The sequence below is a fragment of the Otolemur garnettii genome, unplaced genomic scaffold (assembly GCF_000181295.1).
Source record: "Otolemur garnettii isolate 467f Iridium unplaced genomic scaffold, OtoGar3 scaffold00099, whole genome shotgun sequence".
NCBI classification, from domain to species: Eukaryota; Metazoa; Chordata; class Mammalia; order Primates; family Galagidae; genus Otolemur; species Otolemur garnettii.
In genome coordinates this window covers 3,903,123-3,915,257 of record NW_003852494.1, presented here as the reverse complement: position 1 = coordinate 3,915,257, position 12,135 = coordinate 3,903,123, and positions in this window count along the sequence as shown.

Sequence of the window (12,135 nt, the reverse complement as noted above, 5' to 3'; positions counted from 1 at the left end):
GAGTCTGAGGTTGCTGTGAGCTAAGAAGCTATAGCAACAATGAGACCCCCATCTCTAAAAAATAGCTGGATATTGTGGCAGGTGCCTGTAGTCCCAGCTACTTGGGAGACTGAGGCAAGAGGATAGCTTAAGCCCAGGAGTTTGAAGTTGCTGTGAGCTAATGATGCCCCAGCACTCTACTGTAGGCAAGAAAGGAGACTCTGCCTCAAGAGAAAAAAAAATGGCTTGGAGCCTATGGCTCAAGTGGCTAGGGCGCCAGCAACATACACCTAAGGTGGTGGGTTCGAATCCAGCCCAGGCCCGCCGAAACAACAATGATGGTTGCAACCAAAAAATAGCCAGGCATTGTGGTGGGTGCGTGTGGTCCCAGCTACTTGGGAGGCTGAGGCAGGAGACTGACTTGAGCCCAGGGGTTGGAGGTTGCTGTGAGCTGTGATGCCATGGCACTCTACATAGGGGGACAGCTTGAAGCTCTGTCTCAAAAAATAAAATAAAATAAAATAAAATAAAATAAATATATAGAGAGAGAGACAGACAGACAGACATTCTCCAATAAAAGTAACTAGTGCTCCTTGGGAAAATAGCTGATTCTAGGACTGGGGCAAAAAATACACAAGGTGAGCCTAGAACAGCTTGTGCCAGAAAGTCAGGAAATGCACAAAACAACCCTACCATTGATGACAATATCAAAGGGATAGTGGAGCCACCTGAAAGAGCTCCTCATAGCCAAAACCAGAAGAATGTGAGCAACAAAGTACTGTAAATTAAGTAGTTTTGGATTATGGCCCAAAATATGAAATAAATATGCACATATCCACACTGATATAAATAAATGATCAAATAAAATAAATTGAGATAAAGTCAGTATTCTACAAAATACTGACCAGTGTTCCTCAAAACTGTCTTTGAAGGCCTGGCATAGTAGCTTACACCTGTAGTTCTAGCATTCTGGGAGGCTGAGGTGGGTGGATTGCCTGAGCTAGAGCAAGACCCCGTCTCCAAAAATAATAGCTGGACAGTGTGGCAGGTGTCTGTAGTCTCAGCTACTCAGGGGGCTGAGGCAAGAGGATCACTTGAGCCCAAACACACTATTGAGGATGACAAAGTGAGACTCAAACAAAACAAAACAAACAAAAAAAAACCAACTTGTCCTTGAAAAAGGAACTTAAGGCTCAGTACCTGTAGCTCAGTGCCTAGGGCACCCCACACATACACCAGAGCTGGCAGGTTCAAATCTAGCCTGGGCCTGCCAAATAACTATGACAACTGCAAGCAAAAATAGCCAGGTGTTGTGGCAGGTGCCTGTAGTTCCAGCTACTTGGGAGGCTGAGACAAGAGAATTGCTTAAGCTCAAGAGTTCAAGGTTGCTGTGAGCTGTAACGCCATGGCACTCTACCAAGGGCAACAAAGTGAAACTCTGTCTCAAGAAAAAAAAAGAAAGAAAGAAAGAAAGAAGGCTCAGTGCCTGTGGTTCAAGCAGCTAGGGTGCCAGCCACGTATACCTGAGCTGGCAGGTTGGAATTCAGCCCAGGCCTGCCAAACAGCAATGACAGCTGCAACCAAAAAATATCCAGGCATTGTGGCAGGCGCTTATAGTCCCAGCTACTTGGAGGCAGAGGCAGGACAATCGCTTGAGCCCAGGAGTTGGAGGTTGCTGTGAGCTGTGATGCCACAGCGTTCTACCCAGGGCGACAGCTTGAGGCTCTGTCTCAAAAAAATAAAAAAGAAAGAAAAAGGAACTTAAGCAATAGGATGACTAAATGTAGGTTGGGCATGGTAGCTGACACCTGTAATGTCAGCACTTTGGGAGGCTGAGGCAGGAGGACTACTTGAGCCTAGAAGTTCAAGACCAGCCTGGAAAACATAGCGAGACCCCATTTTTACAAAAATTTTAAAAACATTTTTTTTTAAATAGCCATTGTGGCTAATGGGCATTGGTATTCCATGGGAACAGAGTGTGCATCATTGTCTTTATTGTCAATTTATTTTTCTTCTTCTTTTATTTTTGGAAACAGGGTCTTGCTGCCCAGGCTGGACTCTATCTGGTTTCAAACAGTCTTCACATCTCAGATTCCTGAGTAGCTGGGACTGCAGGTGCTTCATTGTAAATGTTATAGTAACCGTGATTAAAAAGTAAAAAGAACTATGTGAAACTAGTTATAACAAAGTATTTTCTTTAGCCCAATATATCCAAAGCATCATTTCAGTATGTAATCAGGAGAAACATTATCAACAAGATAGTTTACATTCTCATTTTGCTGTTACGTCTTAGAAATCCAGTAGATGTTTTTATATTTGCAGTTCGTCTAAATTAGTACTAGCCCTATGCTAGCTAGTGGCCACTGTGTTAGACAACACAGGTCTAGAAGGTTATATCAAATAGTTAATAGTTGTTGCTTCTGGGGATGATGACAGGATTCTGGAGGACCTCTCACGTGTAATTATACCTATTTAGTAACATTTGAAATGTTTTACAATGAGGGTATTTATTCATTCATGCTAGTTGGGTCCTCCAGTAAGCAGAAGGTCAGGCCAAGTTAGGAGTGCAAGAGTTAGGGTTAGGGAAGGCTAGTGGAGTTTTATGACCCGTGAGTTACAAAGAAGGAGGAAGCAGGATTGGGTAGGCATTCCAGGGCTGACACTGCTGAAGGGCAAGAGGGGAGAGAGCAGTTAGGAAGCCAGGACTTCAAATTAGCCACACAGACTTGACCAACCCGGCTGGCTACCATAGAAAACATTACTGTTAGAATTATCCCTTTTTCTTCTGATGACCGTGCAAAAAAAGAAAAAAAATTGTCCCTTGTTGGGCAGAAATGCCCACATCCTAGGTTCCAGCATCCCTCCTGTGCGCAGTCATTCAGTGAGGGCCATCTGGGGAAAGGGTGTCCTCGGCAGAATTAAAGATGCTGCAGCTAGAGGCTGTCAGTGAACTACGTTCCCCACCCTGACCAGCAAATTATTTTCTTCAATGGTAAGAAAAAAACACATAAAATTTATAACTTTATTCATTAACTATATTGCCATCTGTAGAGTGCAGTCACATCACAGCTCACAGCAACCTCAAACTCTTGGGCTTAAGAGACTCTCTTGCCTCAGCCTCCCAAGTAGCTGGGACTACAGGCACCCGCCACAACACTCAACTACTTTTGGTTATAGTTGTCATTGTTGTTGGCAGGCCCGGGCTGGATTCGAACCCACCAGCTCTGGTGTATGTGGCTGGCACCCTAGCCACTGAGATACAGGCACCAAGCCAACCTTATTCATTTCTAAGTGTACAGTTCAGTCGTGTTAAGTATATTTACATAGTTGTGCAACCAATCTCCAAAACCCTTTCATATTGTGAAACTGAAAGCCTGTCCCATTGCAACTCCCTTTTCTCCCTCCCTCTAGCCCAGCGGTTCTCAACCTGTGGATTGTGACTCATGAGAACTTATTAAAGGGCCGCGGCATTAGGAAGGTTGAGAACCACTGCTCTAGTCCCTGGCATCCACCATTCTCCATATTATTATGAATTTGACTATTCTAGGGACCTCATGTAAGTGGAAGCATATACTATTTGCCTTTTTGTGACTGGCTTCCTTTACCCAACATAATATCCTCAGGGTGTCTGCATTTCCCTCCTTTTTTGTTAGACAGGGTTTTTCTATCATTCTGTTGCCCAGGCTAGAGTGCAGTAGCATCACCATAGCTTACTGTAACCTCAAACTCCTGATCCGTCTCCCTCTGCCACCTGAATAGCTGGGACTACAGGCCACCACCCAGCTAATTTTTTTTTTTTTTTAAGAGATGGGATCTTGCTATGTTGCTCAGGCTGTTTTCTGGGCTCCTGGGATCAAGTGATTCTTCTGCCTCAACCTCCTGAAGCGCTAGGATTACAGGTATATGCTGCCACATGCAGTCAGAATTCCCTTCTTTTTTAAGGCTGGATAAATGTCTATTGTATAGATATACCATGTTTTCCATTGCTTCATCTCTTGGCTATTGTGAATAATGCTGCTATGAACATGGGGTGCAAAATTTCTTTGAGATCCTCTTGCTGGTAGATCATATGGTAATTCTATTCTTAATTTTTTTTTTTGAGACAGAGCCTCAAGCTGTCCCCCTGGGTAGAGTGCGGTGGCATTACAGCTCACAGCAACCTCCAACTCCTGGGCTCAAGTGAGTCTCCTGCCTCCACCTCCCAAGTAGCTGGGACCACAGGCGCCCGCCACAACGCCCGGCTATTTTTTTGGTTGCAGCCGTCATTGTTGTTTTGGCGGGTCTGGGCTGGGGATTCGAACCCGCCACCTTAGGTGTACGTGGCTGGCGCCTTAGCCGGTTGAGCTATAGGCGCTGAGCCTATTCTTAATTTTTTGAGGCTCCTCCATACTCTTTTTCCATAGCAGCTTCCCCATTTTACATTCCCATCAGCAGGATACAAAGTTTCCATTTTCTTCACAGCCTCACCAACACTTTCTTTTTTTTTTTTTTTTGAGACAAGAGTCTCACTCTGTCACCCTGGATAGAGTGCCAGGGCATCATCATAGCTCACAGCAACTTCAAACTCTTGGGCTCAACCAGTCCTCGTACCTCAGCCTCCCATGTAGCTGGGACTATACACATGTGCTACAATGCCCAGCTAGTTTTTCTATTTGTAGTAGAATTGGGGTCTCATTCTTGCTGAGTCTGGCCTTAAACTCTTGAGCTCAAGCTATCCAATCACCTCAGCCTCCCAGAGTGCTAGGATTACAGGCATGAACCACTATGCCTGGTCCTCATCAAAAAAATTTTTTTCCTCTTTGTTTGTTTCTTTTTTTTTTTTTTTTTTTGACACAGTGTCTCACTATGTCACCCTCAGTAGAGTGCTGTGGTGTCACATCTCATAGCAACTTCAAACTCTTGGGCTTAAGCAAGTCTCTTGCCTCAGCCTCCCTAGTAACTGTGACTAGGGCACCCGCCTAATGCCCAGCTATTTTTTGGTTGCAGTTGTCATTGTTGTTTAGCAGACCTGGCCGCGGGCTAGGCTGGAACCAGCCAGCTTTGGTGTATGTGGCCATAGCCCTACTCACTGAGCTAGGAGTGCCAAGCCTTCTCTTTGTTTCTTAAAATAACAGCCATTGTCATTGTGGTTTTGATTTGCATTTCTCTAAATAGTGATGTTGAACATCTTATATGCTTGTTGGTCTGTTGAAGAGTGACTCAAAAGGTACATCACCAGGACTGCCAGATTTGTGTATAATTAAGTATTTATTACAAAGCACTTTTACAAACCATGCCTAAAATCTAAAGGGCAGCAGGAAGAACAGATTTGTTTTTCCAGGGCTGAGTTTGAACCTGCCACCTCTAGTATATGGGGCCAGAGTCCTACTCCTTGAGCCACAGGCACCGCCCTGTGAGAACAGATATTTTTATAGGACTTTCACACTATTAGAAATTCAAGCAAACATTTAGCATTCCTGCCAGGCCCTGGGCTAAGCTCATTGCATTCTCCCAAGAGCTCTGTAAGGAGGGTGTTGTTGCATTCCAGTGGCCAACCTAGGACTGACTCCAAGGGGAGGGAGGAGGACTCAGTACTTTCACCATAATCTCCTTTCATGTCACTCCTACTCATCACCTGAATAAACATATCACCCAAGTCTTTTTTAAAAAATGTTTTCTTCTGCAAACACAGACTAAAAAAAACGGTGCTCTAGGAACCACCCTTCTTGCAACTAGATTCTTTCCCTTAAACTTTTTGAGACAAAACTATTGATCTAAGATTGCAGGAATTTAAACCGGACTGGGAAATCTCCAAAATCCTTGGAATTTTCATACATGATTTAAGGGTAACAAGACTTGAAAATAATGTAGAGAGGCTCGGCGCCTATAGCTCAGTGGCTAGGGCACAAGCCCCATACACCGGGGCTGGCAGGTTCAAACTTGGCCCGGGCCTGCTAAACAACAATGACAACTACTTGGGAGGCTGAGGCAAGAGAATCGCTTAAGCCCAGGAGTTTGAGGTTATTGTGAACTGTGACACCATGGCACTATACCAAGGGCGACATGTGAGACTCTGTCTCAGAAAAAAAAAAAAAAAGAAAGAAAGAAAAGAACCTAGAGAATAGGAAAGAAGCCACACATAGTGTACCACTCCAGAAATATATGCCACCATGATATGCAGAGGGCCACAGGATTACTGGGCTTCTGGGTGGTGCCTGTGGCTCAGTGGGTAAGGTGCCGGCCCCATATACCGAGGGTGATGGGTTCAAACTGGCCCCAGACAAACTGCAACAAAACATAGCCAGGCATTGTGGTGGGTGCCTGTAGTCCCAGCTACTTGGGAGGCTGAGGCAAGAGAATCGCCTAAACCCAGGAGTCAGAGGTTGCTGTGAGCTGTGATGCCACAGTACTCTACCAAGGGCAATAAAGTGAGACTCTGTCTCTTTAAAAAAAAAAAAAAAATAGAATTACTGGGCTTCTAAACCAAAAGGCAAAGGAAATGTCCTATTTAGGTCATGTGTGACCTACACACTTTGGTTTTTTTCCATTTCACTTTTTCCTTTCTCTCTCTCTCTCTCTTTTTTTTTCCTTTGAGACAGAGCCTCAAGCTATTGCCCTGGGTAGAGTGCTGTTACATCACAGCTCACAGCAACCTCCAACTCTTGGGCTCAAGTGATTCTCTTGCCTCAGACTCCCGAGTAGCTGGGACTACATTAGTCCACCACAACGCCTGGCTAATTTTTGGTCATAGTTGTCATTGTTAGACAGGCCTGGGCTGGATTTGAACCTACCAACTCTGGTGTATGTGGCTGGCGCCTTAGCTGCTTGAGCGACAGGCACCAAGCCCACTTTTTCCTTTTTCAATGGTAAGTAAGGCATGACCTTATTTCAGTCACTCATTGGCTTCTACTCAAAGGCAGGGTGGGGAGTAGGGGGCACAGCTGCATACTACCACATGCCTGCTTTAAATCTCAGGAGAAGAGTCTTTTTAAAATTATTTTTAAAACTTTCTATAATGACATATCATCAGAACTCTTTTAAGGTGTTATTTTGGTGATAGAATTAGTTTATGGGCTGGTTACAGCAGCTCACGCCTGTAATCCTAGCATTCTGGGAGGCCAAGGGGGAGGGTCACTTGAGCCCAGGAGTTTGAGGTTGTGGTGAGCTATAAATGATAATGCCACTGCACTCCAACCAGGGTGACAGAGTGAGATTGTGTCTAAAAAAAAGTAGTTTATAATAATAATAGCTAACATTTATTGAGCACTTAACTGTTTGCCAGACACTATTTTAAACCTTTCACAGCACTCCTAGGAAGTGCATTTTACAGTTAGGAAGACTGAGCCTTGGAGTGGGAGAAAATCTGCTTGCTAATATCACACAGGTTGCAAATGGTAGAGACAAGATTTGAATAGAGTGGTCTGGCTCTAGAACCCACTCTCTTAAACATTATGTTATCACTCACATGTTTTCAAATTTGAGGATGCATCAGAATTACCAGAGGGCTTGTGTTTTGGCTTGTTTTGTTTTGTTTTTGAGACAGGGTTTTGATCTGTGGCCTAGGCACAATGCAAAGAATGATCATAGTTCACTGCAGCTTGTTAAAAAACACAGATTACTGAGACCCATCCTCAGAGTTTCTGATTCAGTGAGTCTAGAATTTGCATTTCTAAAAAGTTCCCAGGTGATGTTTGTGCTGCTGGTTCTCGGACCACACTTTAAAAGCCTCTGTTAAGGGCCGCCCCTATGGCTCAGTGAGTAGGGTGCCAGCCCCACATGCTGAGGGTGGTGGGTTCAAACCCAGCCCCGGCCAAACTGCAACAAAAATAGAGCCAGGCATTGTGGTGGGCACCTGTGGTCCCAGCTACTTGGGAGGCTGAGGCAAGAGAATACCCTAAGCCCAGGAGTTGGAGGTTGCTGTGAGCTATGTGATACCACAGCATTCTACTGAGGGTGATAAAGTGAGACGGTCTCCTAAAAAAAACAAAAAACAAAAAACACACAGATTACTGAGACCCATCCTCAGAGTTTCACTGAGACCCATCCTCAGAGTTTCTGATTCAGTGAGTCTAGAATTTGCATTTCTAAAAAGTTCCCAGATGTTCTTTGCATAAAGCACTGGTCGAGAGTGGCAGGCCCTGGCCAAACTGCAACAAAAGAATAATGGGGCGTTGTGGGGAGCTAATGTAGTTCCAGCAACTCAGGAGGCTGAGGCAAGAGAATCACCTAAGCCCAAGAGCTGGAGGTTGCTGTGAGCTGTGACGCCAAGGCACTCTACTAAGGGTGACAAAGTAAGACTGTCTCTAAAAAAAGAAAGAAAAAAACCCCTCAAAATTGTTATCATAGTTTTCCAATGAAGAGAGAAAGGTTATGATTACCTACCAACAGATTGTTGAATTCTGTGAAGGATCTAAGAGTTAAGAGTTAAGTTTATCTGGGTGGCACTTGTAGCTCAGTGGATAGGGTGCCAGCCCCATATACTGACAGTGGTGGGTTCAAACCCGGCCCCAGCCAAACTGCAACAAAAAAATAGCCGGGCATTGTGGTGGGCACCTGTAGTCCCAGCTACTCGGGAGGCTGAGGCAAAAAAATCACCTAAGCCCAGGGGTTGGAGGTTGCTGTGAGCTGTGTGACGCCACGGCACTCTACCAAGGGCGATTGAGAAAGTGAGACTCTGTCTCTACAAAAAAAAAAAGGAGTTAAGTTTATCAATACTTTATTATAATAGTAGCCAACATTTCTTGATGCTTATGATATGCCACATACTTCTTTTTTCTTGAGATAGAATCTTGCTCTTTCACCTGGGCTAGAGTGCATAGAGTGCACGTCACTGTAGCTCGCTATGACTTCAAACTCCTGGGCTCAAGCCATCCTCCTGCCTCAGCCTCCCAAGCAGCAGGGACAGGTATGTGCCACCATGCCTGGCTAATATTTGAATTTTTTGTAGATACAGGGTCTCACTATGTTGCTCAGGCTGGTCCCCAACCCCTGACCTCAAGTCCTCAGTCCTCCCAAGTGCTGGAATTAATGCATGAGCCCCTGTGCCCAGCCCCTTTGCTCATTTTTAAATGGATTATTTGTTTTTGTTGTTGTTCTTTTTGTTGAGTTGTAGGAGTTCTTTATATATTCTGGGATTAACCCCTTATCAGATATAATCTGCAAAATATTTTCTCCCATTTTGTAGGTTACTTTCTCATTCTATTGATTGTGACCTTTGAAGCATGGGTGTTTTTAATTTTTATATAGTTCAACATATCTATTTTTTGTTGTTCCTGTGCTTTTGGTACCCTATCTTAAAAATATTGCCAAATCCAATGTCAGGAAGCTTTTCCCATGTTTTCTTCAAATAATTTTGTAGCTTTAGATCTTATTCCATTTGAGTTAATTTTTGTATATGGCATAAGTAGGGGGTCCAAAATCATTTTTTTGTTTGTGGATATTTAATTTTCCCAAAACCATTTGTCAAAGAGCCTGCCCCTTCTCCACTGAATGGCCTTGGAATCTTATTGAAAACCTTTTGACGGCCAGGCACAGTGGCTCTAGCCAGTAATCCTAGCACTCTGGGAGGCCAAAGCAGAAAGATCGCTTGAGTTCAGGTCAAGACCAGCCTGAGGAAGAGTCAGACTCCGTCTCTATCAAATACAGAAAAACTAGCTGGGCATGGTGGCTGGTGCCTGTAGTCCTAGCTACTCAGGAGAATGAGGCAAGAGGATCGCTTGAGCCCAAGAGACTGAGGTTGTTTTCAGCAATGAACCACAGCACTCTATTCAAGGTGACAAAATGAGACTCTCTCTCAAAAAAAAAAAAAAAAGAAAAAGAAAAGAAAAAAAAATAGCAGGGCATTGTAGACAGTATCTGTAGTCCTATCTTATCAGGAGACTAGGGCAGGAGGATCTCTTGAGCCCAAGAATTTGAGGTTGTGGGTGGTGCCTGTGGCTCAGTGGGTAGGGTGCCGGCCCCATATACCGAGGGTGGTGGGTTCAAACCTGGCCCCCGTCAACTGCAACAAAAAAATAGCTGGGCGTTGTGGTGGGTGCCTATAGTCCCAGCTACTTGGAGGCAGAGGCAAGAGAATCATCTAAGCTCAGGAGTTGGAGGTTGCTGTGAACTGTGATAAGACAGCACTCTACTGAGGGCAATAAAGTGAAACTCTGTCTCCAAAGAAAAAAAAAGGCTCAGCGCCTGTAGCTCAAGTGGCTAAGGCGCCAGCCATATACACTAGAGCTGGCGGGTTCAAATCCAGCCTGGGCCCGCCAAACAACAACGACAACTACAACCAAAAAATAGCCAAGCATTGTAACGAGCACCTGTAATCCCAGCTACTTTGGAGGCTGAGGCAAAAGAATTGCTTGAGCCCAGGAGTTGGAGGTTGCTGTCAACTGTGATGCCACAGAACCCTACCCAGGGGGACAGCTTAAGGCTCTGTCTAAAAAAAAAAAAAAAGAGTTTGAGGTTGCTATGAGCTGGGCTAATGCCAGGGCACTTTAGCCTAGGCAACAGAGTAAGACTCTGTCTCAAACAAACAATAACAAAAGAGTTGAGTATATGTGTAGGAATTTGTTTCTGAGCTCTATATTCTATTTTTTCATTCTGTTTCATGAGTGAATAATAGTCTGCTGTATAGACCTTCCATATTTTATTTATGGTAAGCATAATATTTTGTCTCAGTATTTAATCACTTGATGGTGTCACTTCTGTGATCTGTGGACTACTAAACCCTTGCCCAGGACCTTGTTGGTTTTTTTTTTTTTTTTTTTGAGACAGAGTTTCAGCTGTCCCCCTGGGTAGAGTGCCATGGCATCTACCAACAGCTCAGAGCAACCTCCAACTCCTGGGCCAAGTGAGTCTCCTGCCTCTGCCTCCCAAGTAGCTGGGACCACAGACGCCCACCACAACGCCTGGCTATTTTGTTTGTTTGTTTGTTTTTGGTTGCAGGCATCATTATTGTTTGGCAGACCTGGGCTGGATTTGAACCCACCACCTTAGGTGTGTGTGGCTGGCACCTTAGCCACTTGAGCCACAGGCGCCAAGCCTTTTCTTTGTTTTTTGTTTTTTTGAGACAGAGTCTCACTATGTTGCCTTTGGTAGAGTGCTGTGGCGTCACAGCTCACAGCAATCTCCCTCAAACTCTTGTCCTTAAGCAAGTCTCTTGCCTCAGCCTCCCAAGTAGCTGGGACTACAGTGCCCCCCACAATGCCTGGCATTTTTTGTTGCCATTGTTTAGCTGGCCTGGGCTGGGTTCGAACCCACCAGCGTTGGTGTATGTGGCAGGCACCATAACCACTGTGGTATGGGTGCCAAGCCAGGACCTTGGTTTTGATTATTAAAACATTGACCCCTCTGAAAATAGTATCTTTATTTTTGTTTGCATTGCTTTTTATTTATTTGCTTAATGCTTGTACATTCTCCACTGAGATTCTACTGGGACCTCAGTGTGGAGAAAATCTGTTCCATCTATCACAACAAACAAGCTGCCAGTACATGCCTAGGAAAGACAAACTCCATTGCTAAACTTTCATCTACAACTGTTACAAACCTCTAATAGGGTGGTTCTCAACCTTCCTAATTGCCACATTGTTACAAATGGAAAAAAGGGGTCGCAACCCACAGGTTGAGAACTGCTGCTCTAATCAAACCTAAAATAACTCAAGGCCAGGCAAGGTAGCTCATACCTATAAACCTAGCACTCTCGGAGGCCGAGGTGGGTGGATTGCCCTGAGCTCACAGGTTTGAGACCAGCCTGAGCCAGAGCAAAACCTGGTCTCTAAAAAATAGCAGACATTGTGGCAGATGCCTATAGTCTCAGCTACTTGGGAGGCAAGAGAATCCCTTGAGCCCAAGAGTTTGAGGTTGCTGTGAGCTGTGACATCATGGCAATCTATCAAGGGTGACAAAGTGAGACTCTGTCTCAAAATAAAATAAAATAAAATAACTCAAGCCATGTAAGCCATCCTGCTAATAGTTTCAGTAAGACCAGTCCTGCATTATGTGTGGAATGCTTTCTGATTTTCAAAGCAGGCAGTGATTTTTGTTTTGTTAATTCCTCTTCCTATTCCTGCCATATAGCAAAGTGTCTGCTATACAATCAGTTCCTCCATCATACTTGTGGAAGAAAAGAATAAAGGATTGCAGCTAACATTTATTTGAGGCCAGGCGTGGTGGCTCACATCTGTAATC